Source organism: Rhinopithecus bieti, unplaced genomic scaffold, assembly GCF_001698545.2.
Source record: "Rhinopithecus bieti isolate Rb0 unplaced genomic scaffold, ASM169854v2 scaffold_1895, whole genome shotgun sequence".
In the NCBI taxonomy this organism is placed as follows: Eukaryota; Metazoa; Chordata; class Mammalia; order Primates; family Cercopithecidae; genus Rhinopithecus; species Rhinopithecus bieti.
The window spans coordinates 334,959-362,538 of NW_016803633.1; the positions used below are offsets into that span (position 1 = coordinate 334,959).

The following is a 27,580-nucleotide window of genomic DNA, read 5'->3' on the forward strand; positions in this document are numbered from 1 at the left end:
AGTTATCCTGAAAATGTCATAGGTATAGTAGCTATGAAATATGGAGTTATAAATATGTGGACAGTTTTGAAAAATCTGTATTTTGTTCACTTTACCATTTTTCATGCCAGATTACATAGTTCAGGGTAGTGATATGACATGTGACATGAAGGTAGCTAAATGGGGAACAAGGCCAGTGCAGTAATATCAACAATTGTGTAATTACTTGCTGTTTAAATTTATTTTCTTTCATTAATTTCCTCAAAAAAAAAAAAACCCAGAACACATGCATGTAGTTGCTCTTTGTTTAATATTATATATTAAGCTTTACGTAGGACCCAATTTAGATTGTATATATTTCTAGTGATAAGATAAATTTATTTGAGAAAGAATACACCTACTGTAATGATTTTCTAGTTTATTATAAATACAAATGTGAAAGAAGAGTAAGAAAAGAAAGAGAGATTTAGCCACAATAAAATGGCTAAAAACATTCCATTATACATAAAATAAATAATCAGAATGTACTAGTCCATGAAAAGAGTACAGTTAATCCTTTAGAATTCAGTGTTTATTGCTAATTAACTTTTCCCTTGATCCAATATTTTATCTGTAAAATGTATATTGTTTTGAATGTAACTTGTATCACTATGAAAGTTAAACCAAATAACTTATTTAAAACAATTGACTCTAATAAGCACAAAAAAGTTGTTTCCAATTCACATGGTCAGTGTCCAAATATTTAAATAAATGCCATTCTAAATTTTTATTTTGTCTACACTGACTAGTTATTCCAAAATTACTAAAATTTATTATTCCATACTGTTCACACATAAAAACGTACATATTTTGTCTCTCTTTGTTTCTCTCTCTCTGACACACACATACACACACACACACACACACACACACACACACAGACAGAGAGAGACAGAGAGAGAGATTTGAACTACTACTACTTTTGCACCTGGGACATCTATTAAAACAAAGACTATGATTTTGCCATAATTAGACTTTGTGAAGAGCAGTATTAGATTTTGGCAATTTTAGCAGGCATTGCTTTTTTTTTTTTTTTTTCTTCTTTTGAAATGGTTCATTTGAAGATAATTGAAAACAGCAAAGGAATGTCCTTGGTGAGCGTTAGCTGGATCACATGATGATGCTGAATGGGAACGAAGCTTTAAGTAGGACTACACGAAACCTGCAAAAGAACAATGATAAAAAAAAAATGAAAACATTATTGAAGAAGTTCAGATGAAACTAAAATGTCCAGAAATTAACTTTCTCTGCTTATGTCTTTCAGGAAATATTCCTCATTCACTTTGGCAACACCAAACTTAAAAATAAGACCTAAAAATAAGGGCTTATCAGAGATGTTGCCTCTCTTTTTTTCTTTTATTATAGTTATTTCTGTTTTGTTTATTTTGACTACTAGATTTTGAATAATAAAAGTTAACAATATAAAATAGACTAGAGAATTGAAGATTAAGGTATTTTCACTCAAACCTAAACACACACACACACACACACACACACACACAGACACACAGGCAAAGAGAGAGAGAGAGAGAATACAATAGACACCAACTAGAATCAACTATTTTAACATTGTCACATATGGATCTTGTGATTTCTTGTTTGATTTTGTTTTTAAAATATAAACCATTGCATGTGACTCTCTATTTGAATAATGTCTTATTTTCATGTAATCTTGAGTCCCCTTTAGTTTACTGCTTCCCTAAAGACCAGTAATATCATGAATGTCGTGTGTATCTTTTTAATATATTTTTTGTTATTCTTTTATATGTAATTGGGTTATTATTTGCATTTAAAAATGTATACATGTTACCAGAGCATGTCATTTCTCAATTAATTATATTACTAATGTTTTATTGAAGACCTACCTGTATTTATATAGACAGAATGATAGATAAAAATATAGCTAATTCATTCCTTTCCTGGTTATATAGTTTCCATTTCCATTCTTATATTTTTAACATCTCCATATTATATTATGCCCTACAAACTCCAATTTAACAGGATATAATTGGAAATTTTTATTTAAAATTCAATTTAACAGGCTTTAATTTGTGAGTTTATTCAGTTTACATTATTGCTTATAACTTTGTTGCTATTGTTTTTATATTTCCTTGTCCTGTATAATTTATACTCTATTTACAATGTGTTTACCTTAGTTCGTTTCCCTTCTATTTTTATTGGATTGATAAAATATTTCTGAGAGGGGGTGCGGTGGCTCACGTCTGTAATCTCAGTGTTTTGGGAGGTCAAGGCAGGAGGATCATTTGAGTCAAGAGTTTGAGATAAAGTATTCCTCAGTCAGTTTTATTTTCTCTCTCTCAGAGAAGTACTTGTTTATTCTATATTTTTTTATGAAGGGTCTTTGATGAAATATATTACACATGTGTGTGCATGTTTATATACAAAAATAATTATTATTTTTTACTTTCTTTCTGGACACTTCAAAGACTTTACTTTTGCTTAAACTTCCTGAAAATTTGTTCAACATTTTCAAGTGATAGCTTTACTTGTCTCTTTTAGCTCTGTTAGTTTCTAAATGTAAAAATATTATTACGTAATATGTCAATTGTTTTGAAAATGTTATTTGGTTTAACTTTTACAGTGATACAAGGCACCTTAAAATAGTATGTTATAATCATTATATAATTATCTGTCTCAAATTATTTGTTTGCTAATCATTACAACTTGAATCTTAAATCTTTTTTTAGATACTTTTATTTTCTTGATAAGAGCTTTATTTTCTGCATGCTTAAATTATAGTTTAGCTTAGTATAGAATTCTTGACTGATAATTTTAAAATATACACTTTGAGGATAATATTCTTTTCTTAATGTTATCTTATGATAAAAAATCTGCTGTAATTCTGATTGGCATACTTCTGGGGACACTCAGATTTTCGTCTGATAGCTTTTAATTTTCTTCATAAACTTTGAATTTCTATGGTTTTATAAATAATTAAGATTTAATTTTTTAATCTAAGAATTTAAATATTTCTCTAATTCTGGAAAATTCCCAGGGATCTTCTCATTAAAGATGGCCTCTTTCCCATTCCTCCATTCTATTATTCCTCTATACCCTATTTTGCCAATACAAATAGACCTATATTCTAACTTCTTAACCTATCATGTTACCTACTTTCAATTAAAGGATGAATTCTGTACTACACTTTGTTTTTTGAGGTTTGTTATGTTATATTTTGGGAATACTTTTTTTTTTTTTGTATTTTCATCCACTTTGTTCTCTTCAAATCTTTCTTTCTTGTTTTAAAAACTTTATACCTTTCTGGTTTTCATCTTTTATCTTTTTGAACATTTGGAGTATACTTAATTTAAGTTTCCTTCAAATTATTCCATTATCTTCAGTTCTTTTACCAACGATTCTCCCACTGTGGCTCTGCCAGCAGTCTTTGGCCAATGGACTTTATTGTGGAGATAATTTCACTTCTTAGACCATCCACAATGAGATAAATATGGATTCCTAAAAGTGGGAGGAATTATGGAGCCTACCCTATGGGGTAGTTTTTTATGCTGATACAATGTCCTTAAAGATTTAACCAGTTCTGGGCAAGTCACCATTAGCACTTTCCCTGCACAGCTAGTGTGATTATAGTCTCAACACAACTTTGCTACTTTAGCTATTTGTTTCCTTTTTTCTTCCTAGGGTATCATGTAGATAGCTTAAATTATGCAGGAACCTAGAGGCAAGCAGGTGAAGAACATTTCACTGACATTCTAAATATCAGTGACTCAGATCGAGGAGTATACATGGGGTCAAGGGACTTTACTTTTGATTCTCAGCCTTTTGTAGACAGTTCAAATCCTAGACACAATTTGTTTATACCGAATCCAAATTCTAATACCACCAATCCTATGATTTAAACACCTTCAACTTCCTTTCAGCACCAGAAGCTAAGAATTATTATTTAATCAAGTAATTAATTGCACATAGCTGAACTAGGAGGAAGAATCATTCGTCATTTCAATCTGCCAGTTGGACAGAAGTAAGGGTCATAAAAATTTACTTTTTATGTTTTATTTTAGCTATATCTTTGGATTCAAATAACTACTTGAAAATCTTTCTATTCACAATAAACATATGAATTACAGTCATATTTTTAAACTTTGTATATAATATAGATATATTTTCAGAATTTATTTTTGTAAAGAAAAGTTATTTCTTCCAAAAGCTGCATACTGAATGCTAAATTCATTCATATTTAATTATAACATGTATCTTAGGTTTATTTCTAGAATCAATGAGATAGAGTCTTATCATTGTTGAGAACTAGTTCTTGATTTAATGGGATCGTTTAAGACATGAAGATTCTTAGTCTCCTTGCCTCAGGGTCAGCCAGATGCATCACATATATTTTGAAACAAAAGAAATATTGGCTTTCTCATAGTGGTTATGAGGGAAGAATTATAATAAGTGTATGTATCAAAGAATAAAGGAGAAAGCAGAGAAAGATGACTTTTACTATAACTGACCATCAATTAAATTTTAGTCAATTTGCAACATACAAAAGAGTATGTTATACCAAGTGTGCATATCATTTCCTAATGTACCCTAAATCAATAGATTAATAAGGTAAACTAGTTAATTTTGTCTATCCAGTATCATATTGAAAATGGGATGAAATCAAATTAGGAATATAATTTTGTTAATATGTCTCACTTTGAGCAGAGCTTTTGCATTTGCAAATTTTAGTTTCATGGTTCATGGCAATGACCTCAAGGCACTGATTCTGAAGTGAAATGCATATCATTTCTCTTTTGTAACAGCTGAATAATTACCATGATTTAAAGATGAAAATAATCATTAAGCATAATTTACAGCATAAGAATATAGGAAAGAAATAAGAAATAAATTAACTATACCTAAAACTTTTAAGATTTAGTACTTTCAAAAAAATTGCTGTTTCATACTATGTTAACTTTTACATTTTATTTTTCATTTTATTTTATGTATTTTTATATTTACTTTTGAAATAGGGTCTTGTTCTGTCTCCCAGGCTGGAGTGCAGTGACATAGTCACAGCTCACTGCAGCCTTGACCTCCTGAACCCAATCCTCCTGCCTCAGCCTCCTAAGTAGCTGGGACTACAGGTGTGCACCACAACACCAGGTTAATTTTTGTATTTTTTGTTGAGATGGGGGTTTCGCCATGTTGCCCAGGCTGGTCTAGAATTCCTGGGCTCAGGTCGTCCACCCTCCTCAGCCTTCCAAAGTGCTGGGATTACAGGAATGAACCACTATGCTCGGCCAGTTTTGAGTTTTAAACTTTATATTTCCTCTATTGCATATTAAATAACTAATGAAATATTAATTACTTATAATTTTGAATTTTCTAAAATATTTAAGGATTTTATTTAAATAGTTAAACCAAGCAATGTAATCAAAAAATAATTTTTGAGGAGCTAAGAAATATGAGGTATCTGGCATTAACTGTGAATACAAACTTTTAAAAATATAATTTTTATCCTCAAGGAGATTAAATCTACTAGAAGAAAACTCTCAGAAGAAGCATTAATTTATGAATACCTAATGTGAATTAAATAATTGCTTACTAGAATAAATGAAAACATGAGAAAACTAATAATATGGAAAATGAGAAATCTCCAGGAGCTTATAGATGGAAGAGGAATGAAGAAAAGGGAAAGAAACATTACATAATTTAAAAATTGGAAAATGAAACTAAGTAAATGGGAAAAAAGGAAATAAATAGCAATAAGAAAATAAAAATGGGCAAAATGTTAGCCAGGCTTCTGGAGCAGTGATTTATTCATTAAAATCTTAGTTTTGTTTATACTTTAAAACTGTATTCTAATATGAAAATATCCCTAGCAAATTCACAAAGCATGTTTTACTAATATTTTGGTAGAAATGAATCACTATAATTTTTATTGCATTATTTTATTTGGCATTGACAATCTTTGATATACTAAGCTTTTATAAATATCAAATTTTTGTCAAATGATACCATTTCTTTTTTTAAAGTATTTTATAAATACTTTATATCCAAAGTTGTACTTTGGGAGTAACACGTATAACAAAGAGTCAATCCTATGTAATAACAAAAGAAAACAAAAAAAATCAAGATGTCACAACAACCAGATATAAATATGCGTGTTTCTTTTGTCCTGGTAAAAGTTGTCAGTCATAATTTTAATGTCTCTTGAGAAAATATTGTGTAATAATTCTCTCTCTGAGAATAATTTAAGAAATGAGCAAAATACATAATAAAAATAATCTTTAAAGCATCAAAAAACTACCAAAATAATGAGGAACCTGGGTCAAATTAAATCGTTAAAAAATTTAAAAATTAAATTTAAAATAAAAAATGTTGAAGTTTTAAAAATTAAAATTGGGTCAAAGTTAAAAGAATATGAGACCCCAGAGATGTAGGACCAGAACTTTAAAACGCTTTATATGAGACATATAAGTTTCTAAAGAATTTTTTAATACAACGTACTACAAATAATCAAAAATAACAAAACACACAAAGACTGACATAGCAAAACCTGGAGAGAATTCAAAAATAGATCAGCAATTGCCTTCAGTTTTAGCATTTTCAGCTACAAATTAGATACCCACATACATACACACGTGTGCACACAAACACATACAAATTTTACCATGCTCATAGAAGAGTTCTAAAAAGCATAAAATTTTAGCAGAAAGTAAAAATTTATAAAATCTGGCATAGTGTATCAGAATAAGAGCAAAGTAGAAATTCTTGGGAAAATATACCTATACATTAACACACGGTAACTTAAAAAAAGATACTACTAAAAACTGATAGTAACAGAAAAAAAAAATCACTACTAAATAGTTTTGAAAGCAGATTTTATATGTATGAGCAGGTTAGACATACCTAGAGAAAGAACCAACCAACTGGAAAATAGATCTAAGAAGGACTCAAAATACAATATTGAGAGATAAGACTCAAATTAGAGAAAAGAGGATAACAAAACCACAAATACAGTAAGAGATTCAAAAATCTACATCACTGAAGTCTAAGATGAAGCAGATAGAAGGAATAGCTCAAAAACAATGCTTGAATATAAAATGGCTGAGAATGTTCAAGAATCAATGGTGTCAACAGTCCAGAGTCAAGAAGCTCACCAAATCCTTAGCACAAGGTAAAATATATTTTAAAAACAATTTAGTAGCATTTTCTCCAAATGAAAAATGGCACACCCTAGTGATTTTATTTCTAGATCTATGCCACAAAATAAAATATATGTGCATCAAAAATACGTGTAAGAATGTTCATGGCAGCCCTAAACTGGAAATGACTCATATGTCAATTACAGTACAAGATACGCATTGTCTATATTTTTCAATAAATGGAAAGTAGAAAATCATACAGCAGTGAAAAGGAACAAGTTAGAGCTACATGCAATAGCATGAATGTATTTCTAATATATAATGTTCAAAAGAGGATAGTAATAAGGAGAGGTACACTATCTGGTTTCATTTATACAAATTTTTAAAATATGCAAAACAAATTTGTAGCAGGTCAAAACATAGTTATATTTGCGATATTGTTGACTGGAAAAGAGGGTGTAAAAAGTTTCTAGTATGCTGTTAATGTTCTATGTTTTGATCTGAGTAGTGATTACATAGTTGAACTTGTTTGCAAAATTTGATAAGGCTGTATACTAAATATTTGTGCATTACATTACATGTATGCTATATTTCATGAAATAAAACCTTGCCGTTAAAATTTTTAAAGCTTTTGAGAAGAAACAAATTATAATATATAATATTTTCATCAAATTTGGGTAGGGAAAGTTTTTTTTACCTATGACATACACAGGAAGTAATTGATAAATTTATCTAGATCCAAATTAAGAGCTTTTTTCTTCCAAAGAAACCACAAAGAGTATGAAGAGACAAGTCACAAAACAGGAGACACACTTGTTACATATATCATTGATGAACAATTCATATCTAGAATATTTAAATAACTTCTATTTATTTTAAGGAAAAAAATCACATTTAAAATTTGTCAAAACTTTTGAACGAGAGCCTCAAAACAGAATAAAATTTAAAATAACCAGAGCATCATATGAAAAATTGAGAATGTGTTTAATAATCACTTAGAAAATCTGTCAAGTCCATGTGTTAGAAAATGCATGGAGCAATGGGACTCTCTATACACAACTGGTTTGTGTGTACATTTTTACCAACGTTTTGAATACTCTGGTATTATCTGATGAAGTTGAAGGTATCCATACCCGATGAACAAACAATTTCAGCCTTGAGTGAATTGCCTGTAGGAGCATAGCAGGACCCATGCATAGAGATGCTTGTAGCAGGATCATTCAGAATTATCCCAAATTAAAAATAACAATATTTATTTACAATAGGATGGATACATTTTGATATATTTATAAACTGGAAGTCTTTACAGTGAAGAAGTTAAACAAACGAAAACTAATTTCAACACCATGGATTCATCCTTTAAAAAAATATTGAGCCAAAGAAGCACACTAAAAATATGTATTTAGTATGATGTTTTTTGATAAAAGGTACACAACCAGGAAAAACTCTGCTTTATTATGATGCACACATAGGAGGTAAAACTATAAAGAAAATTATAAAAGTGAATACAAAAAGAATCAAGACAATGTTAACCTCAAGGGTTTAGAAAGGAAATGTGATTATGAATGGGTACAGGTTCATGGGAATGTTTTCTAACTCAATCTAGATGTTGGTTGCATAGATGGCCAATGCATGATTTTCCACTTTAATGTACATTTATGTCATGTTAACATCTCTAACATGTTATATTTCATAATAAATATTTTTAAAGGTACTACCAACTCAGATACCTGATAAACTGAATGCAAATACTATGAATGAGCACTAGCATTGCTTAGCTAATAAGCAAAAGTTCAAGGAGCAAAAAAGCTCAATTTTGTGCCATTATAACAACTGCAAAAAATGAATATATAATGAATCAGATTGTATTATTAAACCAGAAACATTCTGATGCTAAAATCAGCTTGACATAAACAAAAGTTGATTCCGTTTGTTCAAGACTTCAGAGGGAGAGCACAAAGTGACAAAATTGTTTTCACTATAAATAGGTTAAGTAAAGATTGTGGGGTTTTGTTTTGTTGTTTTTGTTGTTGTTTTGAGATGGAGTTTGCTCTTGTTGCACAGAATGGAGTAATGGAGTGCAGTAGTGCGACCTCAGCTCACTGCAACCTTCACCTCCCAGGTTCAAATGATTCTCTTGCCTCTGCCTCCTGAATGGCTGGGATTACAGGTATGCACTAAACTACACTCAGCTAAGTTTTGTATTTTTAGTAGAGATGGGTTTCACCACATTGGCCACCCTGGTCTCGAACTTCTGACCTCAAGCGATCCTCCCGCCTCAGCTTCCCAAAGTGGTGGAATTACAGGCCTGAGCCACAGGGCCCAGCATAGGATTGTGGTTCTTTTACTACATATGGAATCGAGATAAAGTTTATGTATCATATTTGTAAAAGAAAGCTAGGAACATGAAGCAGAATTAATTCATGAGGGAAAATACTTATTTTATTCTCAAGTCTCCCCAAAGTTATTGCATTCACTGAAACTCAATTTTTAATTTTTTTAGTTAACCAAATACTTTTGCATTAAATGCATTAAAGAGGAGAGCATTATACCTAGCAGGTGTGTGAGAAACAGTTTGACTTTTTAACCACTAAAAAATGTCCCAATATCAGAATTTATTTTATTTTAAATTTCAAAAAAATCCTTATTTTATCTGATAAAAATCAAGTTGATTTGTGAGTCATCCATATCAGCTTATTATCTGGAACTGTTGCTATGGAATAGAAATTAGGGCTATGTAATTAGAACTATGTAATAGAAATACTTACAGAAGACTATATCTGCCAACATGAGACACTCTACCACCATAACTTAAGTCAATGACTCTAGTTCTATCATTGTGCGCATTATAAATAGTGCGAAATTTCAAGAAATTTCCATTTTGAGATATAAGAAATCAATATGCTGGGAAAACTAATATCAAACTCTGAAGTAGATATATGTCATTTTATATACATTTTAAATTACCTTAAACTAAAGATTAAATTGGACTGACATACTGAAAATAATTTTTTATTATTATTGTTATGATTAAATTATTATTTTGTGACTATTACTATTCAACTAACACTACATTTGATAATATAATGATAAACACATTTCTTTTTTATGTTAACTAGCATTTTTTTCGAGATTCTTAAAGCTTTGTTTGCAACTCTGGATGATTTATGTGGGACATGATAAAACCAATCTCCATACAGACTAATTTGAGACCTGGCATCATTGTCTCTCTCTGAACAATCTGGAAGCTTTTTTATGGTAGTGAATTGCGCATTTGGGGTGTGAGGATTGAAGCAGGCAAGTGTCTGGGTCATTATGTGCTCAGCCATGTCTTACATAGGTGTTTGGATTTGTATAGCTCTATTTAGTCTGTGATGTGTTTTAATTTAGAGACATAAATGCTGGCCAGAATTCTATGCTTTAATTAGTGTCGAGGGATTGATTGCAGCATATTGATCCATAACTGCACATTTTATCCATGAAGTCACAGGTCCAGTGAGCTAAGTTACATTTTTAGTTCCATTCTGATTATAGTGTATTATCAGGACAATGTATAATTTGCATGTTTTTCATTTGAGAGTAATGATACATAGCCATTGATAAGCCATGTTCCTCTTCCTTTCACCCCATTAAGCTACAAGTTTGGATAAACAAGTGTACTTAATTTCAATTTCATACATTTTTGATGGCACCCCTGAGAATAAAGAGGTAGGTTTCATAAGACAATGGACTAACTTAAAATCAATTTTTGGATACTGTTTCATACACACTGAATACACTTAACTAGAAAATAATATCTCTACTTTTTCCTTTCAAAGATAATGCCATTCCTTTTTTTCCCCTCAGTCCTCATTGCCTAGAATACCCTACTCCAAACAACGAAACTCACTCTCAATCTATCACCATCTTTCACTCTTCAGTGAAACCTCATGTAGCTTCTAGATGTGGTTTCAGGATTTCTCTATATTGTTGGAGAGGTAACCATTACATTGAGCCTTTTCACTTTTTACTTTCTGTGTACATTTCAGTGGAGTCTGTGCCAATGTTACATCTTTTGTTCCTATTTAAGCAGTAATCATATGCTTTTGTACGTTTCGTGGTTTGAGAAAAATATTAAGGAACATTTAGGACTAACATAAGCAAAGTATTAGAGAATCCTGACTCAAAGCCTGTGAAACATTGATAAGCAGTATTTTCTAATTTAAGTCATGGAGTTATGCTGACGTCAGCCAAGGGACTCAAAGAATTGCCAGCAGCTACCAGAAGCTAGGAGAGAACTTGGAACAGATTTTCCCTCTGAGCCCCCAAGAGAGAACGAACATTGTAAATGCTTTAATTTGGGGCTCTGAAGTCCTGAACTGTGAGAGAATGAATTTTTCTTGTTGTAAGTCACCCACACTGTGGTACATTGTCATGGCAGCCCTAGGAAACTCATATAAACCCCAAACAAAACAAACTAAACAAGAAAAACCTGGCTCTAATTACATAGTGAAAGACAGTCTCCATGTAGATCCATATGAACGGATTTTCAAAGGTAATCTGTTTGGATAATACAATTTACATGAAATTTTGTTTGATGTTAGCATCTAACTCATCTTGATTATTGGAGCTTGTTCTTTAGTTGTGAAAGACTAATCACATGGTTGTAATATTGATAGTTTAATTTATATAATAACTGTGTAACATTTCATACACTTTTATATGTAGGTAATGGAGAGTAGTGGTTAAATGCTGGGGTTTCTGAGTTAAGAAAGACCCAACTATTCAGACCCAGCTCCTATATACCTGCCATCTGTGGCCACAGGTAAATTATCAAGTTAGCCTAAACCTCAGTTTCTCTCAAGGAAGCCAATATTAGATACTAAGCTGTTGGGCCGTTCTAAGATTTAAATGAGATAATTTTCACTAGAAGATAAGCTACAGATGGACAAGGTTTATTATTTTTTTCACTGCTGGAATCACGTAGAAGCGGTTCTCTAAACACTCATTTAGTGGACATGAATGAATAAATAATGTCTGGAAGAGAAAATACCTGACATATGGCAAATGCTTAAAAACTATTGGATAGTAATGTTCTTCAGAAAAAAATAGATCAGATTTGTTTATTTTTGACTTTTCTAAAGAGTCAAGATGAACTAAGGATTTTGTTTTCTTTTTTGAAACATGCTTTCTCTCATTTTTTACAGTTTCCTTATCGTATACACCATTGTTCAATTTCATACATCTCTCCATACAAAATAAGGAGGTTTATATATTGTTTGATAGATTTGGTGCTGCATGAATAAATTAGTGGCTAGAAAATATTGCATACTTTTGAAATGCATTAGAACTTTTATGTAAGTAAGGTGTTGCTTATCACATCAATTTAGTAAATTATGGAAGTATGGCTTAGTGACCAATAATGTATTAATTTTCAAGAATAGTTCCATCTCATCTGGTCTATTTAGGGACAAGAGATAGCACCTCAGCCGTTTTACAGACCTGTGTCATTGTCCAGCCAGTGGCTCACAGAGAAAGTACAAATGACTCAGACTGAATCATATCCTCTGTTCAAAAGGCAGTTTAAAACAAACATTATACTTTTTATGAATGAATCACTTAGTGTTGTATTCAAATGTGAACTGTGACCAAACTGTGTCTATACAAAAGGTTTTAATTAGAGAAAAATGCCCTGAACGTAAGAGTTCCAAAAGTTGTTTGATGGAAATGTAGACCCTTAAATTCATCATCATTGTCATTTTTCCATTTCTTTCATATACATGCACCTATAACAATAGATAACATACATTATTAATACACTCAATTTAACAAATACAGTCAACTTTTCATATAGGTAGATTCAACCAAGCGTGAATCAAAACTATTTTAAAAAATTGTGTCCGTATTAAACACGTACAGACATTTTTCCTTGTTATTATTACCTGAATGATACAGCATAAAAATGATCTCCATATTATTTACATTATATTAGGCATATTGGGTAATTTAGAGATGATAAAGCATGCAGGAGGATGTACATAGTCAGCTATAACTATTACACTATTTTATATCAGAAACTTGAGCATCTGCAGATTTTGGTCCCAGAATCAATCCTGAGGGATAACTACATTTATGTGAGATGAGGATAGAAACCAGGAAGATGATTATAAAAAGATTTGTTTCTCACAACTACTTTAGATTTTTTAAATCGAGATAAACTATATGTGCATAAATTACCATCTTTAATAATAAATACATTTAGATTTTCCCCCCATTGATCCTCATTTCCTTGGCATCTCCTGGTAACCACCAATCAACTCTCTATCTTTTTTAGTTCCACTTTTTCAACTTCCATATATGAGTAAGAACATTTGATATTTCTGTTTTTGTTCTTGGCTTATATTATTTAACATAATGACTTTCAGCTAATTGCATGTTGCTGCAAATGAAAGGATTTCATTCATTTTTATGGCCGAATACTATTCCATTGTGTATATCTGCCACATTTTCCTTCTCTACTCATCTGTTGATAGTCACTTAAGTCAATTCCTTATTTTGGCCATTGTGAATAGTGCTGCAAGAAACAAGAGAGTGCAGATATCTCTTTGATATATTGTCTTTTATTTCTTTTGGATACACTGCAGGTTTTTAACCATTAAAAGTGACATGGCCAAATTTTTTAAAATCCTGACAATATGAAATATTGGCAACATATACCATAGGCTTTATAAAACCAGAGGCAAAAAGAGTAATTAGGAAGTTATTGGGACAAGACAAGAAAGAGCTAAGTAGCACTAGAGCTAACAGAGTGGCCAAAAGTAAAAAAAAATCAAAAAAACATATTTAGGAAGAAAAAAGCAACATGACGGAATGATTGATAAAATACGAGAACAGAAAGAGGTAGGGTACAGGAATATGTAGAGGTACCAGTAAGAGAAAGGAAATGGAAAGACTATAGCCTTAATCTCAGGTTTTTAGTGAGATGGATAAGATATTAGCCAGGTGGGAGGGCAATTATATATGTGTTTTTGAAATTTAAAGAAGCGGTCTAGGCCAGATGGAGTGATGTGAGAGTGTGCAGTCACGACCTTGTGTGAGAATTCAGCCAGACAAAATGCATTGCATGATAGAGGAAGAATTTAATAATGAAATAATGTAGAATACCAAGTGATAATCTTTTTTGAAGAGATAAAATATATTGGTACACTTTCAAAGAAGCAGTACATTTAGTTCACATCTTCTGAGAAATGATAATACAGAACTTTTGTTTTCTACTCTAATTTCTTCAAAATGTATCACTGGAGACTCCATTCTGTAGTTTCTAAAGGAGAGCTCCAGTAGACGTGTAACTCTGCTGCGCTATTTCCTATATAGCAAATATTTTCCTGTAATAAGCATTAATGGTAAACAGTTCCCATAAGAATATAAGAATGTTCAGGGAAAGATATTAAATTATTAAACAGAATTGGAGTTAAACTTAATTTAATCCCACCCGTGTCTCCTTATTCAGCTGGGCTTGTAGCAAGCTGAAAGGCAGAATGGGAAAAGCAGAGAAGTGGTGTGTTTCTCTTCTATCTTTGTCTGTAATTTGTCTTTGTCTTTAATTATCAGCAGTTTAACTCTGAAAGGTCTATGTGTAGATTCTTTGTATATGTTCTTATTTATAGGTTAACCGGTCTTTTCTCATAAGTAGGTTAATATTCTCATACGTTTTGAGAAATTCCCAACTATTGTCAGTTCAGAGATTGTATCTTTCTGACTCTCTCTGTCCTATTTTTTCAGAGATTTTAACTGGAAATATTCAAAGCTTTCACAACTCATTTTTCTTTTAGGAACTTTTCCTAATGTCATTTATATTTTTTATTTTATAATTTTTGTTTATGCTTTAGGTTGCCTATTTTGTACTGAATTATTTTCCTGTTCGCTGATCCTGTCTTCTACTCATCTGTCTTCAACTGATACTTTGAAATGGTAACATCATTTACTCTATTAGTTGTAAGTTTAATCTTCTTTTTTTCTGTAAATTCAATGAAAACTCTGCTCTACTTTTTTTTTTTTTTTGGCCCAGGCTGGAGTGCAGTGGCGCAATCTCGGCTCACTGCAAGCTCCGCCTCCCGGATTCACGCCATTGTCCTGCCTCAGCCTCCGGAGTAGCTGGGACTACAGGCGTCCGGCACCGCGCCCGGCTAATTTTTTGTGTTTTTGGTAGAGACGGGGTTTCGCCGTGGTCTCGATTTCCTGACCTTGTGATCCGCACGCCTCGGCCTCCCAAAGTGCTGGGATTACAGGCGTGAGCCACCGCTCCCTGCCAACTCTGCTCTACTTCTTAGAGGACTTAAACTTGCCCTAAGAATATTCAGATTTCAGCAACTGTGTTAAGGGCTTCGCCTACTTTCAATTTTGTCTCTCAGTGACCTTTTTTTTTTTCAGGGAAAAGTTCATACCACAGTCTTATGTTCACATCTGAAAAATTCAAATTCGCTTAGGGAAAATGCAGTATCAGATTAAGACATCACTTTTCTGTGGGTTTTCACCCTTTGTAATATTTATCGCATTTTAACAGTTTTCTGAAAGCTTTAAATATGTACTTATATTTTTCTTATTTAATATAACTTTTCTAGTGTTTTTTAAGGAAATTTTGGTCTTCCATAAGTCATTCCATCTCACTCATCAGTGTAAGTCTCAAGAGGTTCTTTTGTGGAAATATTATATGCATTATGGGCCCCTCCTACTGGAGTTCGAATGTCTCCAAAAAATGCCTCTCCATTTTTGAAGACTGCTTGCAAGATCACGTCACTTCTCACTCAGGAGTCACTCTAGTTGTAGATGCTGAGTCTCTCCCATCTTCCTGGCGTTCTCATATGTTGAAATCTGAGATGATACTATAATAGGTTTGTTTACCTAGTAGCTTTTGTTTGTTTCAAGGGAAGGACTTACACATTGCTAGCACCGGCAACGAAGAAGATTAGGAGAGACTTGCCATAGTTCTGGTTAAAAATAGGAGAAGATGCTAAATTGGAATACATAACAGGATAACCAAATGGTAATTAGAGTCCATCTGAAGTTGTAGACCATAATTTGCTCTCTATTTTAATGGAAGTACATTCCTCAAATAATCACAGTAAACACAAAATGACAAAACTATTTTACTAAAACTAATCTTGGCATTAATTATTAAAAACCCATTTGGAGAGTATATCATAGCCATTATGACTGAGTAACCATCACATATTTCCTGTGAAATAGGTAGTCTAAGTCAATCAGTCTAAGTCACGATAATGTTTTCAGCTTTGTTAGTGCTTAGTTTGGAGATGGACAAGTCTGACAAATTTGGATCATGAAATGCAACTAAATATTTGCTTTGGACTTTCGACAAAGTTAATACAGGCTTTTCCATTTGATGTGAACAAGGATTCTGGGTATCACAATTTCTGCTCACAGACATCTCATGTTCATGAAGAGAACTGACCTTAGGATGAATGTAATAATCTTCAGTGGCAGATAAGGGGCACAGAAATAACCTTAGCCCTTCATAAAATCTTTTAGAAGCCAAATCACACATTCCAATAGACTGGCCTAAATCTGGACTACCTACTAGGTGGGTTCATACATTTTATTTTTAAATGATATTTAGGATGCAGTTTCCATTTTTCATATGTAAAATAATTAAATGAAATGCAGAATAGGTACTTGGAAATATTCTTTAGATTTATTTTATTTTATTTTATTTTATTTTATTTTATTTTATTTTATTGAGACAGAGTCTCACTTTGTCGCCCAGGCTGGAGTACAGTGGCGCTTTCTCGGCTCACTACAACCTTCGCCTCCTGGGTTCAAGCAATTCTTCTGCCTTGGCCTCCTGAGTAGCTGGGATAACAGGCGCGCATCACCACGCCCTGCTAATTTTCTATTTTAGTAGAGGTGANTTTTTAAATGATATTTAGGATGCAGTTTCCATTTTTCATATGTAAAATAATTAAATGAAATGCAGAATAGGTACTTGGAAATATTCTTTAGATTTATTTTATTTTATTTTATTTTATTTTATTTTATTTTATTTTATTGAGACAGAGTCTCACTTTGTCGCCCAGGCTGGAGTACAGTGGCGCTTTCTCGGCTCACTACAACCTTCGCCTCCTGGGTTCAAGCAATTCTTCTGCCTTGGCCTCCTGAGTAGCTGGGATAACAGGCGCGCATCACCACGCCCTGCTAATTTTTCTATTTTTAGTAGAGGTGAGGTTTCACCATGTCGGTCAGGCTGGTCTTGAACTCCTGACCTTGTGATCCGCCTGCCTTGGCCTCCCAAAGTGCTAGGATTACAGGCATGAGCCACTGTGTCCAGCCTCTTTAGATACATTTTAAAACTTAAAGGACAAAAGTTTAAAAATTTTTGAAGAAAGAGGTTTAATTATTAAAGATTGAATCAAAATTATGTTTATATGTTAATTACATTTACATTTAGTCATCATTATGTAATCACTTTATCTGTAAGTTATAAGCTCCTCCCAAACTGAAAATTCCAAAGGAGCTACCAGAATTATTAGATCTGTGGACTTCAAAGCATCTGAGTATAAAATGAAAGACTTAATTGTACAAGTTCACATTTGACTAAAGGTAGACCTTATGATATATATAAATCATGAAAATGGTGGAATTGAACCAATTCTACAAATTAAAGCATTTTAAAAATTCAGAAAAGATATCTCATAATGTGATAAAAGGCATGCACTTGCTTCTTTCCTAATTTTAGCATTGCTATCTAGCAGAAATTCACCAAATAAAGCATTTGGTCTGACTATATTGCTTTAAATCATTACAATGACTCTGGATTTTATAAATGAATTACGAATTATAGGAGAGGTTTTACATTCTAACTGTGTTTTACTTTTTCGCTCTCTCAACTTATGAGCAATCTTCCTAGCATACCTCATTACATTATTCACAGAGTACATTAATCTCACCACTTTTAAAAATAAACACCTGCCAGACTTCTCACACTGATTGTAGCTAAAGAAACTTTTCTGAGATTGTCCTTTTAAACATCTCTTATTCCTGGGGATAATCAGAAGAAAGGAAAATTGAACATGAAACTAAATTCAGTTATGGTATTTTAATACAACAATAACTAAGTACTCTAACATAAGTATCCTCTAGGTCATTTTAAATATATGCTAAAAATTACATTGGAGTATATTATTTAGAAACCAAATTCTTCATTCTTCCTAAATATGTGCATGGGCCAGAAACACATTAATTTCAGAACTCATTATAATGTTATTTGCTTAGTGAACGGAAAGGTAGAATCTCACACAAACACAGTTTTACCAATCAAAAAAATAGAATTAATACAATTTCTTCCAAAATCATATGATACTCTTACATTCTGGGAAATCATTCAGGCCTGACAGCAAGAAAACACTTTTAAATTGGAAAAGCCTTTAGTTTTCAAAGTTTTCTCTCAGTTTTTATTTTTCTTTTAAATTCTTTGGTCAGTAATGTTCCACTCAAGTACACTCTTCATAGCTTTTGAACACTATTCCCCATGTACTTATTTCCCACTTGAATGCTATCTAGAAGAAAATGTTAATCTACCTTCACCTATAAAAAACAATTATTTTTTCCTGATTGATATAAATTATTACACTGAGCTACATGAAATTGCCAGCATTCAACCATTTTGATCTACAAATCCAGCTTGATGGTACAAGCTAATATTATCAAAAAATTGAGAATTTCTTCATATCAGAAAAAGGCACTCTAACACAATCGATAATAAAAATTAGTTTTGATTTGTAATGTTTCTGAGATTGTAATTTCCTTGGATTTCAATTCATCTGCTATATAGTATGAATAATCATTACCTTATTTTTGCCTAATATTAATTCCCCTATTGCTAATTTCAGGGACAATTTTATTCTGTTTTGTTAAGAAAACAGAATTGCAGGAATAAAGGGTCTAAATATAGGGATTTCAGTTTACATGTATCTGGCAGAAACTGGGGTAGCAAATATAGGTACACTAGAGCTAAAGAACTGGAAAATGAGTCTCTAATGCTGTCAGCGGAAGCATAGGCGGAGGCAGGTGGGAAGGAAACCACCAACCCCAGGGACTTTTGACAAGCCTTCTTCTCTTTTTCCCAGAACTGCAAGTCGTAGAGGACACCAAACATCACACCTGGCCAGCACTGGACCAGCCCTACCTTAATGTTTATCACTTCGCTTCCACTTTCCTAATTTCACTCAAGTTTCTATTATTGAGAAACTCAAACTTGTACTAAAACAAAGAAGAGGATTCCAAGGAAAGTATGTCCTTTAAGTGATCAAAGATCTTTGTCTCCAAGAAAATATCATTTTTTCCAGAGAACCTAATGATATAAGCGTAACACTGACATACATCACACCCATGATTACGCAAACACACATACACAGGCGCACAAACTCAACTCAAAGATCTTGCCAATAAAACTAAGAGAAAAAGCTTTTCCTGGATCTTTAGAACATATTGACACTTTGTGGTCCACAGGCATAATTAGTAAGGTAATTGGTAGGAGCTAGAGTGCAAATCAGCCCTAATAACAACATTCTTTTCATACTCTGAAAGAAAGATGATCTGCTTAATCAGCTTCTATGTGAGTAATGAATCTCACGTCTGTCTGGTCACTTCTGAGGCCCTCTGCTCCTATTAGAGGATTAGACAAGTACTCAAGCTTTAATAGCTGCTACCCACTAGACCTTCAAGTCACCTAATAATCACTAATACAAGTAAATACTAGTGACTATGAAACTAGAGGAAAATATTTTACCCCATGTGAAATCTCTTTCCAAAAGACAAGCTCTTATTTTCAAAATATTGAGGCAAAATTGTTGTACCAATCAGTCTTACCATTTGGATAAAACTACTTTCAATTTGGAATTTTCCGATGTTTTCCTCATGATTAGATTGGGATAATATATATTTGACTACAATATAAAAAATAAGGTTTAAGATTGTCACTCAATTGGGTTATTATTATTTATTTTTGCTATTTAGTTGTAGGAGTTCCTTATGTATTTTGAATTTTACCTCTTTATCAGATATATCTTTTGAAAATATTTCATTTCATCCTGTAGGTTGTCTTTCCATTCTGTTGTTTGCTTTGCTGTGCAGAAGCTTTTTAGTTTGAGATAGTTCCCTTGTCTATTTTTTGCTTTCATTGCTTGTGCCTTTGGTGTTTTATCCAATAAATCATTGCCAAGGACAATGTCAAGAAGATTTTTAAGTGTTTTCTTCCAGAAGTTTGATTTTCTCAAGTCTTAGCTTTAAGTCTTTAATCCATTTCGAGTTGATTTTTGCATAGGATGTAAGATAAGGGTCCAATTTCTTTATTTTGCATGTAGATATCTGGTTTTCCCAACATCCTTTGATGAGCAAACCATCATTTCCCCCATTGTCATACTTGGTACACTTATCTAAGTTAACCACATATAAGTGGTTTAATTTCTGGGCTCTCTATTGTGTTCCAGTGGTCTATATGTCTGTTTAATGCCAATAGCATACTGTCACAATTACTGTGGCTTTGTGACAAGTAACCTCATTAAAAATGAGCAAAGGAACTGAATAGACCTTCCCCCAAAGAAGAAATATAAATTACGAAATGGCATACTTGGTCAGCATCACTAATAGTGCACAAGATCACTAATATCAACAAAATGTAAATCAATACCTCAATGAAATATCCCCTCATACGTATTGAGCTGGCTATTCTACAAAAGCACAAATGTTGAGGATATGAAGAAAGGGTATCCTTATATACTATTGGTGAAAATATAAATTGGTGAAGTCATTATGAAAAACAGTATAGAGTTTCCTGAAAAAATTAATAATAGAACTACCATATGATATAATAGTTTCACTTCTGGGTATATATCCAAAGGAATTGACATCATTATTTTGAAGAGATATTTTCACTCCCATATTTATTACAGCATTGTTCACAATAGCCAAGACATAGAAGCAACCTAAATATCTATCAACAGATCAGTGGATAAATACAATATGGCATATAGATACAATGGAATAGTATTTAGCCTTGAAAAAGAAGAAAATTCTATCATTTGTGACAACATGGATGAATCCAGGAAACATTAGGCTAAGTGAAAGAAATCAGACACAGAAAAACAAACACTATATGCTACCATTATATAACACATCTAAAAATAGTTAAACTTACAGAAACAGAGAGTTAAATAGTGGCCGCCAGGAACTGGAGAAAAGGAGAAACAAGTTTTTGTCAAAAGATATGGAGTTTCAGTTATGTAAGGTGAAGAAATCTTAGAGAATTACTGTACAACATAGTACCTATTGGTAGCAATACTGTATCGTATATTTAAAAATTTACTAAGAGGGCAGATCTTATGCCAAATGTTCTTATCACACAAAAAAATACTAATAAATAAGAAAGCAGGAAGAAACCTTTGGAAGTGATGGATAGGTTTATGGCATAGATTGTGGTGATGGTTTCATGGGTATATACAAACTCATCAAGCAGTATACATTAACCATGTATGGTTTATTGTATGGTAATCATACCTAAATAAAGTGGTTTAGAATTTGTCAATAAAAATGACTTTAATCTATGAAACAAAAGTAAATAAAGAACTAGTAGAGTCTAAACAGCAGATTATCAAAGAATTTTATAATCCCAGTCCATAATAATGAAGACATTTTACATTGTGCCTCAGTAAATATATATACATATATTACTAAAAAATTGAGGTAATTTTATTTTTAAAAAATATTGCTTGTAATCTACAAAACTCATTCTTCAATTCTGCTATGACTTGCAATTTTAATAAACTAGTCCAATTTAGTCCATATCACAGATGAAATCAAATAGTCCTTTCTCCCCTCTACAGCTTTGGAGAGTATTTGATTGAATAACCCCAAAGATAGGGAAACTGAGACATAATATTTGGACAGAAGATATGATCTTTATCATTATAATGTCTCATAAGAATTTACTTACAAGGGCTGGAAATACTAAAGGTTAATTACGAAAAAAATACATATTTTTGTAATTTTCATAATGGCCATTACAGTTAAATTAGATGAATCAAGAATGAAGAAGTTAATTGCATGGATAAAGGCTGTAAAGTAAATTAGTAGTAAAGAGGGGAATAAAACCAAGCATCTGTCCCCTCAGTCAGTTTCACATAAGTCCTATAAATAGTAGATTTAGCAGTAAATTGCATTCTCTCTTACGCTTCTTATTACCTAGGGTTGCTTTTCACTATAAAAGAGAAAATGAATGTAGAAAACTCAAAGCCATGTACAAATGATTCTGGTTCTCAATTTCGCTTCTCCATTGAATATAAAATTTTCAAGTAGCATGTAAAAATGTCCTCTGTTTCAAGTGACTAGCATTATAGCAGTCCCCATGGCACATTCACACACTTGAACTGAAAGGTAATATTACAGAGATCATTTCCAAATGGAGATAAAAATAAGAGAAGAATCCTTCATCCTAAGTCCCATTCAGAAATATGGCTGAAACGCATGTTTACTTATTACTTCTGTTTGCTTAAAGATGTGGACACACATCTAGGGAGCAGTTTCAGAAAGGGCAAATCTGTCAGGGATCTATCAAGTGACTAGAGTATGGTCTAGGCATGTGAGGAATTCTAATATAGGTATTTGGAGAATCTTATGAATTCAGTTCTTGTTTAGGAGACTACAGAGTAATTCATTAGCAACATTTTTTATTGCCATAAGAAAGATGCGGGGCCAGTTCCCAGTGTCAGTTGCTACCTCTTCAGGCTATTTGGCACACATTATGTAGTAGATGTTGCCTGAAAACAAAGTTAGAGGCCAAGAAATGTGACATGTTGCTCATCAACAATTCTCCTAGTCAAGAAATAAGCAGCATGTTAATGGGCCCTCAGATATTAGCTATCCTTGATGTGTTGCACTGTTATGGCGCATGTGTATGCATGAAGAAGGGACAAAGTAAATGCAGGAAATAGATGGGCACAAAAGCCCTTGGAACTTGGCCAGCTCTATGTAAACATTAGGGTGATTTACCGTGTCTAAATGCAGATGAAAAATGATTATAGTCATTTTAAGTCATTCAATTATTGACTCTATTCAAAGGAATAAAGTCCTAATATAAAACAAATTGTTTTGTTGACTTTTGGTTACCTAATTTTAATAGGATTTTTGTTTTGCTTATTACACTTTACTTTAAATCTACAATGTCAGTAACTTTACTTGTGACTCACTGCTCCTTCTAATGGTGATAACTTTTTAATTACTCAACATATCTCTTGGTGGCACTTTTTCACGTTAAAACAAGTTTGATAGAAGGAAGTCAGAACTGGATTATTTAAATGAATTTGAATTATAGCTATTAACACTATAAAAGTCAAGGGAGAAAACAGCACAGAAGATAAAGGAAATTTTTGATAAGGGATGATAAGAATTCTGACCCATGGTTAACATTGTGCTGAGTAAGTGGTTTATAAACTTGATTCAATACACTGATAAAGTGACACACAAAGTTGTGTGCAAAACTTTTCAGTAAATATGTATTTGTGCAATTAAATATCCTTTAATAATTAAAGGATCCATAGTTTTCATAATATTTAAAAGCAATCTCAAGTGGATTTGTGATCAAAAGTCCTAAAAAATCCCTACTCTCTCGAAAGAGTAGGGAGTAAAGGCTCATAACAATCTTACCAAACTTTCAAAAAACCAGATAATATATACTTTATACAAAATGTTTGAGAGAATTAAAAGGGAAATAAATATATCCAACTTATTTTGGGTGCCAGTTTATACCTGACATTATAACTGGACAATATAAAGATAAAATGATAATTATAGACCACTTCTTTGGATTCAACATGTAAAATGAAAATGAAAATTTTCTGCGTAGAACTCAACAGCATGTAAGTCAATCTAACACTAATGACTGTTAATAGGTAAAAGGTAAAATCTCAGAGACTTAACACAATGGAGACTTTTTTTCTTACTCAGATGAAGGTAGTGATAGGGAGGGAAGGAATAGTGAATGTTATATCTCAAGCAGTCATTAAAGGACCTAGTTAGCTTCTTCCAAGGTCATAGGGGTTGTGACTTCCAGCCAACAAATGGGAGAAAAAATATAATTCACTAGGGAGAAAGGAAAGACTGTTTAGTGGATGGTGCTACAACAATTGTTTATTAATATCAAAAAAAATAAAATTAAATTAAATATCTACATATTACCTATAGCACATTTAGTTACTATGAGAATATTGATATTTGAATTAGAATCCAGCTTCTTAAGGCCTGGATAAGGAAATTAAATCAAAGAATCTCTTCCACTGTATTTTATTGGTCAAGCTGTCACAAAACCCAGAATGTGTAAAATAAAAATATATGATGACAAAGAAAATAAATTATATTGACAGTTATAGAATGTTTATAATACATTTTATATAGTAATGCACTTGCTTTCTAAAAGCAATTAAATCAACAGATCTAGGGCTAGCTGTAATAACTTTCATAACTTCAAAGTAGTGATTAGTGTAAATATTTTGAAATTTCGGAATCAACTATTTTGTGATATAAAATTATCTACTGTTTCTATTAGTAACAAAGTAGTAACAGGTGCTCTTAATTGTACCCTGTTTTTTTGCCTATATACTTAGTTAAAAGAATTACTAAATTTCATTGAGAGTTTATGGAAAATATTTTTTTCCATGCAGGTACTTTGTAGTTATGTATTCACGGATATTAAGTTATGGGCCCCTGTTGAAGCCTGGTTTTTATTTGCCTCCTACTGCTTTCATGTCGTTGACAGGTTCATTGTTTATCGTTTTGTTTTTTTCTTTCTTTTCCTTATTTGACCACTGCAATTACATCCTTCAACAGATTATCTTTTTGCTGTATAGTTGCAATCTAAGTTTGAGTCTAAGCTATGTTTACTGTCTTGGAAACTAGTAAGAATTGCTCATTGGGGATATCATTTTATCAAGGAACTTTCAGAGAGATAAAGAAAATAATCTTCAGGTGAGAAGATAGCCAACCCAATTCTGCTAAATAACAACTCAGCTACATAGCAAATTCTTAATAATGGTTAGGATTTAGTGACTTTTGAATATAAGTTATTTGCAACCAGATTTTATTTTTCCCTCTTCTAGAAGGCACCATAGCCTTTATTCTGTGTCCTAGGAAGTGAGAAGGTTGTGGTGATAAATCTATTTTTATCAAAATTTCTAGAAGATATTGGCTGTAAAACATTGTTAATTTGGTGTCTCTCTAACAGTGAACAAAATAGGACAAACAAGCATTCTGAAAACATTAACAGAACATATCTTTGTCTCAAAGCATTTAGGGCTCAAGAGAAATCATTGCTGCTTTAGCACCTGGAGAACTGCAGCTCAGGTGTTCAAAAGAAGAGATGCACAGGCATCTATGTTGTCAGCAAGCTAGCACTATCAAAGCATCTGGAGACAACAATAGGAGTCAAGGATAGCATCTCTAGCACAAATTCCTAGTAAGCAGGCCTTTTCAGGAAGTCCTAGTTGCAGTGCAAATTTTCCAGGAATCTCATCAGAGAGCTGCAGCAGAGATCTTCAATGTGACCAGATCACCCCATCTCACTTAGCTCTCCCACTAACAACTTTATCTATTATTTGCCTTGTTCTCCTCAGTATATTTTTCATTGTCAGAAGTCACTGTGTCTTTTTATTTTAATTTTCTATTATTTCTCTCTCGGCTATAATGTAACTTTTGATCAAGAAGGCATCTTATTTGTCTGTTGCTTTAACTGTGGTCCTCAAAAAACTCAATGAATATTTATCAAAATAATTAAAGGATGAATGAGCATTATCTATTCTGACTGTCTTCACTCTTGCATGGGAATAGCCGTCCCTGGGTTCACCAATAGTCTTCATGTTACTAAATCCAAAGGATCCTATCAGCAGCATTCAACGAAATTGAACTCTCCTTTTTTTCTTACAACAATCTGGATTATCAACTTTCCTGCACTCCAGTCTTCGAATTCTCATTTTCTCCTTTCCTTCTCAGTCTCCTCTACAGCTTGTGCCTCAAACTGGCTTCTATAAGGGTCTTTTAGAACTCTTTCCTAAGTTCACAACTGTTCACACTCTAAATGCACACTCTAAATGCACAGTAGACAACATACTCTTATTCATACAAAGACTATTTGTTTGTCTCCCAAATATGTATTTCTATGTATCTGTATACGAGACCATACTTCTCTGCCTCGTGAATATATACAACTATATCTTTGATATATGCACTTTTTTCAAAAGTGTATAATGTATGCTTGGTCGGATGCAGTGGCTCATGACTGTAATCCCAGCACTTTGGGAGGCCGCGGTGGGTGGATCACTAGAGGTCCCGAGTTAGAGACCGGCCTGCCAACATATGAAAGCCCATCTCTTAGTACAAAAATTAACCGGGCATAGTGATGCATGCCTGTAATCCCAGCTACTCAAGAGGCTGAGGCAGGAGAATCACTTGAACCTGGGAGGGGCGGAGGTTGCAGTGCGCTAAGATGGCGCCACTGGGCTCCAGCCTTGGCGACAGAGCCACAATGTGTCGGGGTGGGGGATGGGGGAAAGGGGATATAATGTGTGCTAAACTAAACTCTTAATTTTTGAGACCCCGGATTTGTGAATGCTAGTGTTTTACCATTGCAAGAAATAGTTCCACCACCCAATTCATCATACAAAACGTATACATTGTGCAATAGATCATTTGTGACACCTTCTCCTTTCTCATATCCATCAAACCACTAAAACAACCTGTCTTGCCATTTCTGATTCTAAACATTTATTCATTTCTTTTTGTTTTTTGTTTATTTTTTATTATTTATTTATTGATTTATTTTTTGAGACAGTCTCCTCTGTTGCCCAGGCTGGAGTGCAATGGCATGATCTCGACTCACTGCAACCTTGACCTCTCGGGTTGAAGCAATTCCCCTGCCTTAGCCTCCCAAGTACCTGGGACTACAGGCATGTGCCATCATGCCCAGCCAATTTTTTTATATTTTTGGTAGAGACAGGGTTTCACCACGTTGGGCAAGCTGGTCTCAAACTCCTGACCTCAGATGATCCACCTGCCTCTACCTCCCAAAATGCTAGGATTATAGTCATGAGCCACAATGCCCGGTCCATTTATTCATTTCTTACAAAGTCCTCAGACATTAGTATGGTTCAAGATTGAACTGTTACAATTTCTTTTTTTCTTCTATTTATATTCCACTATTGTCTTCTTCTAATCTATTATCCGTTTGCAGTCAGTAAAATTCTGATGTACTTTTTCAAATCCTTTAATAGTTTTCTATTGCTCTTAGTCCTTAATATCCCTGAAATGTCATGCCAAATCTGGCCCCTGTCAAGCACTTTTGTCTACCTAACAGCTCTATTTGGGTATCTCACACTGTTTGAATTCATCAACTTTTTCCCAAAAGTGTTTCTTAAACA

The 27,580-nt window shown here is 32.8% G+C and overlaps 1 pseudogene; it reads right to left on the reverse strand.

Moving 5' to 3' along the window:
- Positions 1 to 424: 424 nt before the first annotated feature.
- Positions 425 to 27,580, reverse strand: part of LOC108541913 (homeobox protein VENTX pseudogene) — a 110,127-nt pseudogene continuing 82,971 nt past the window's right edge.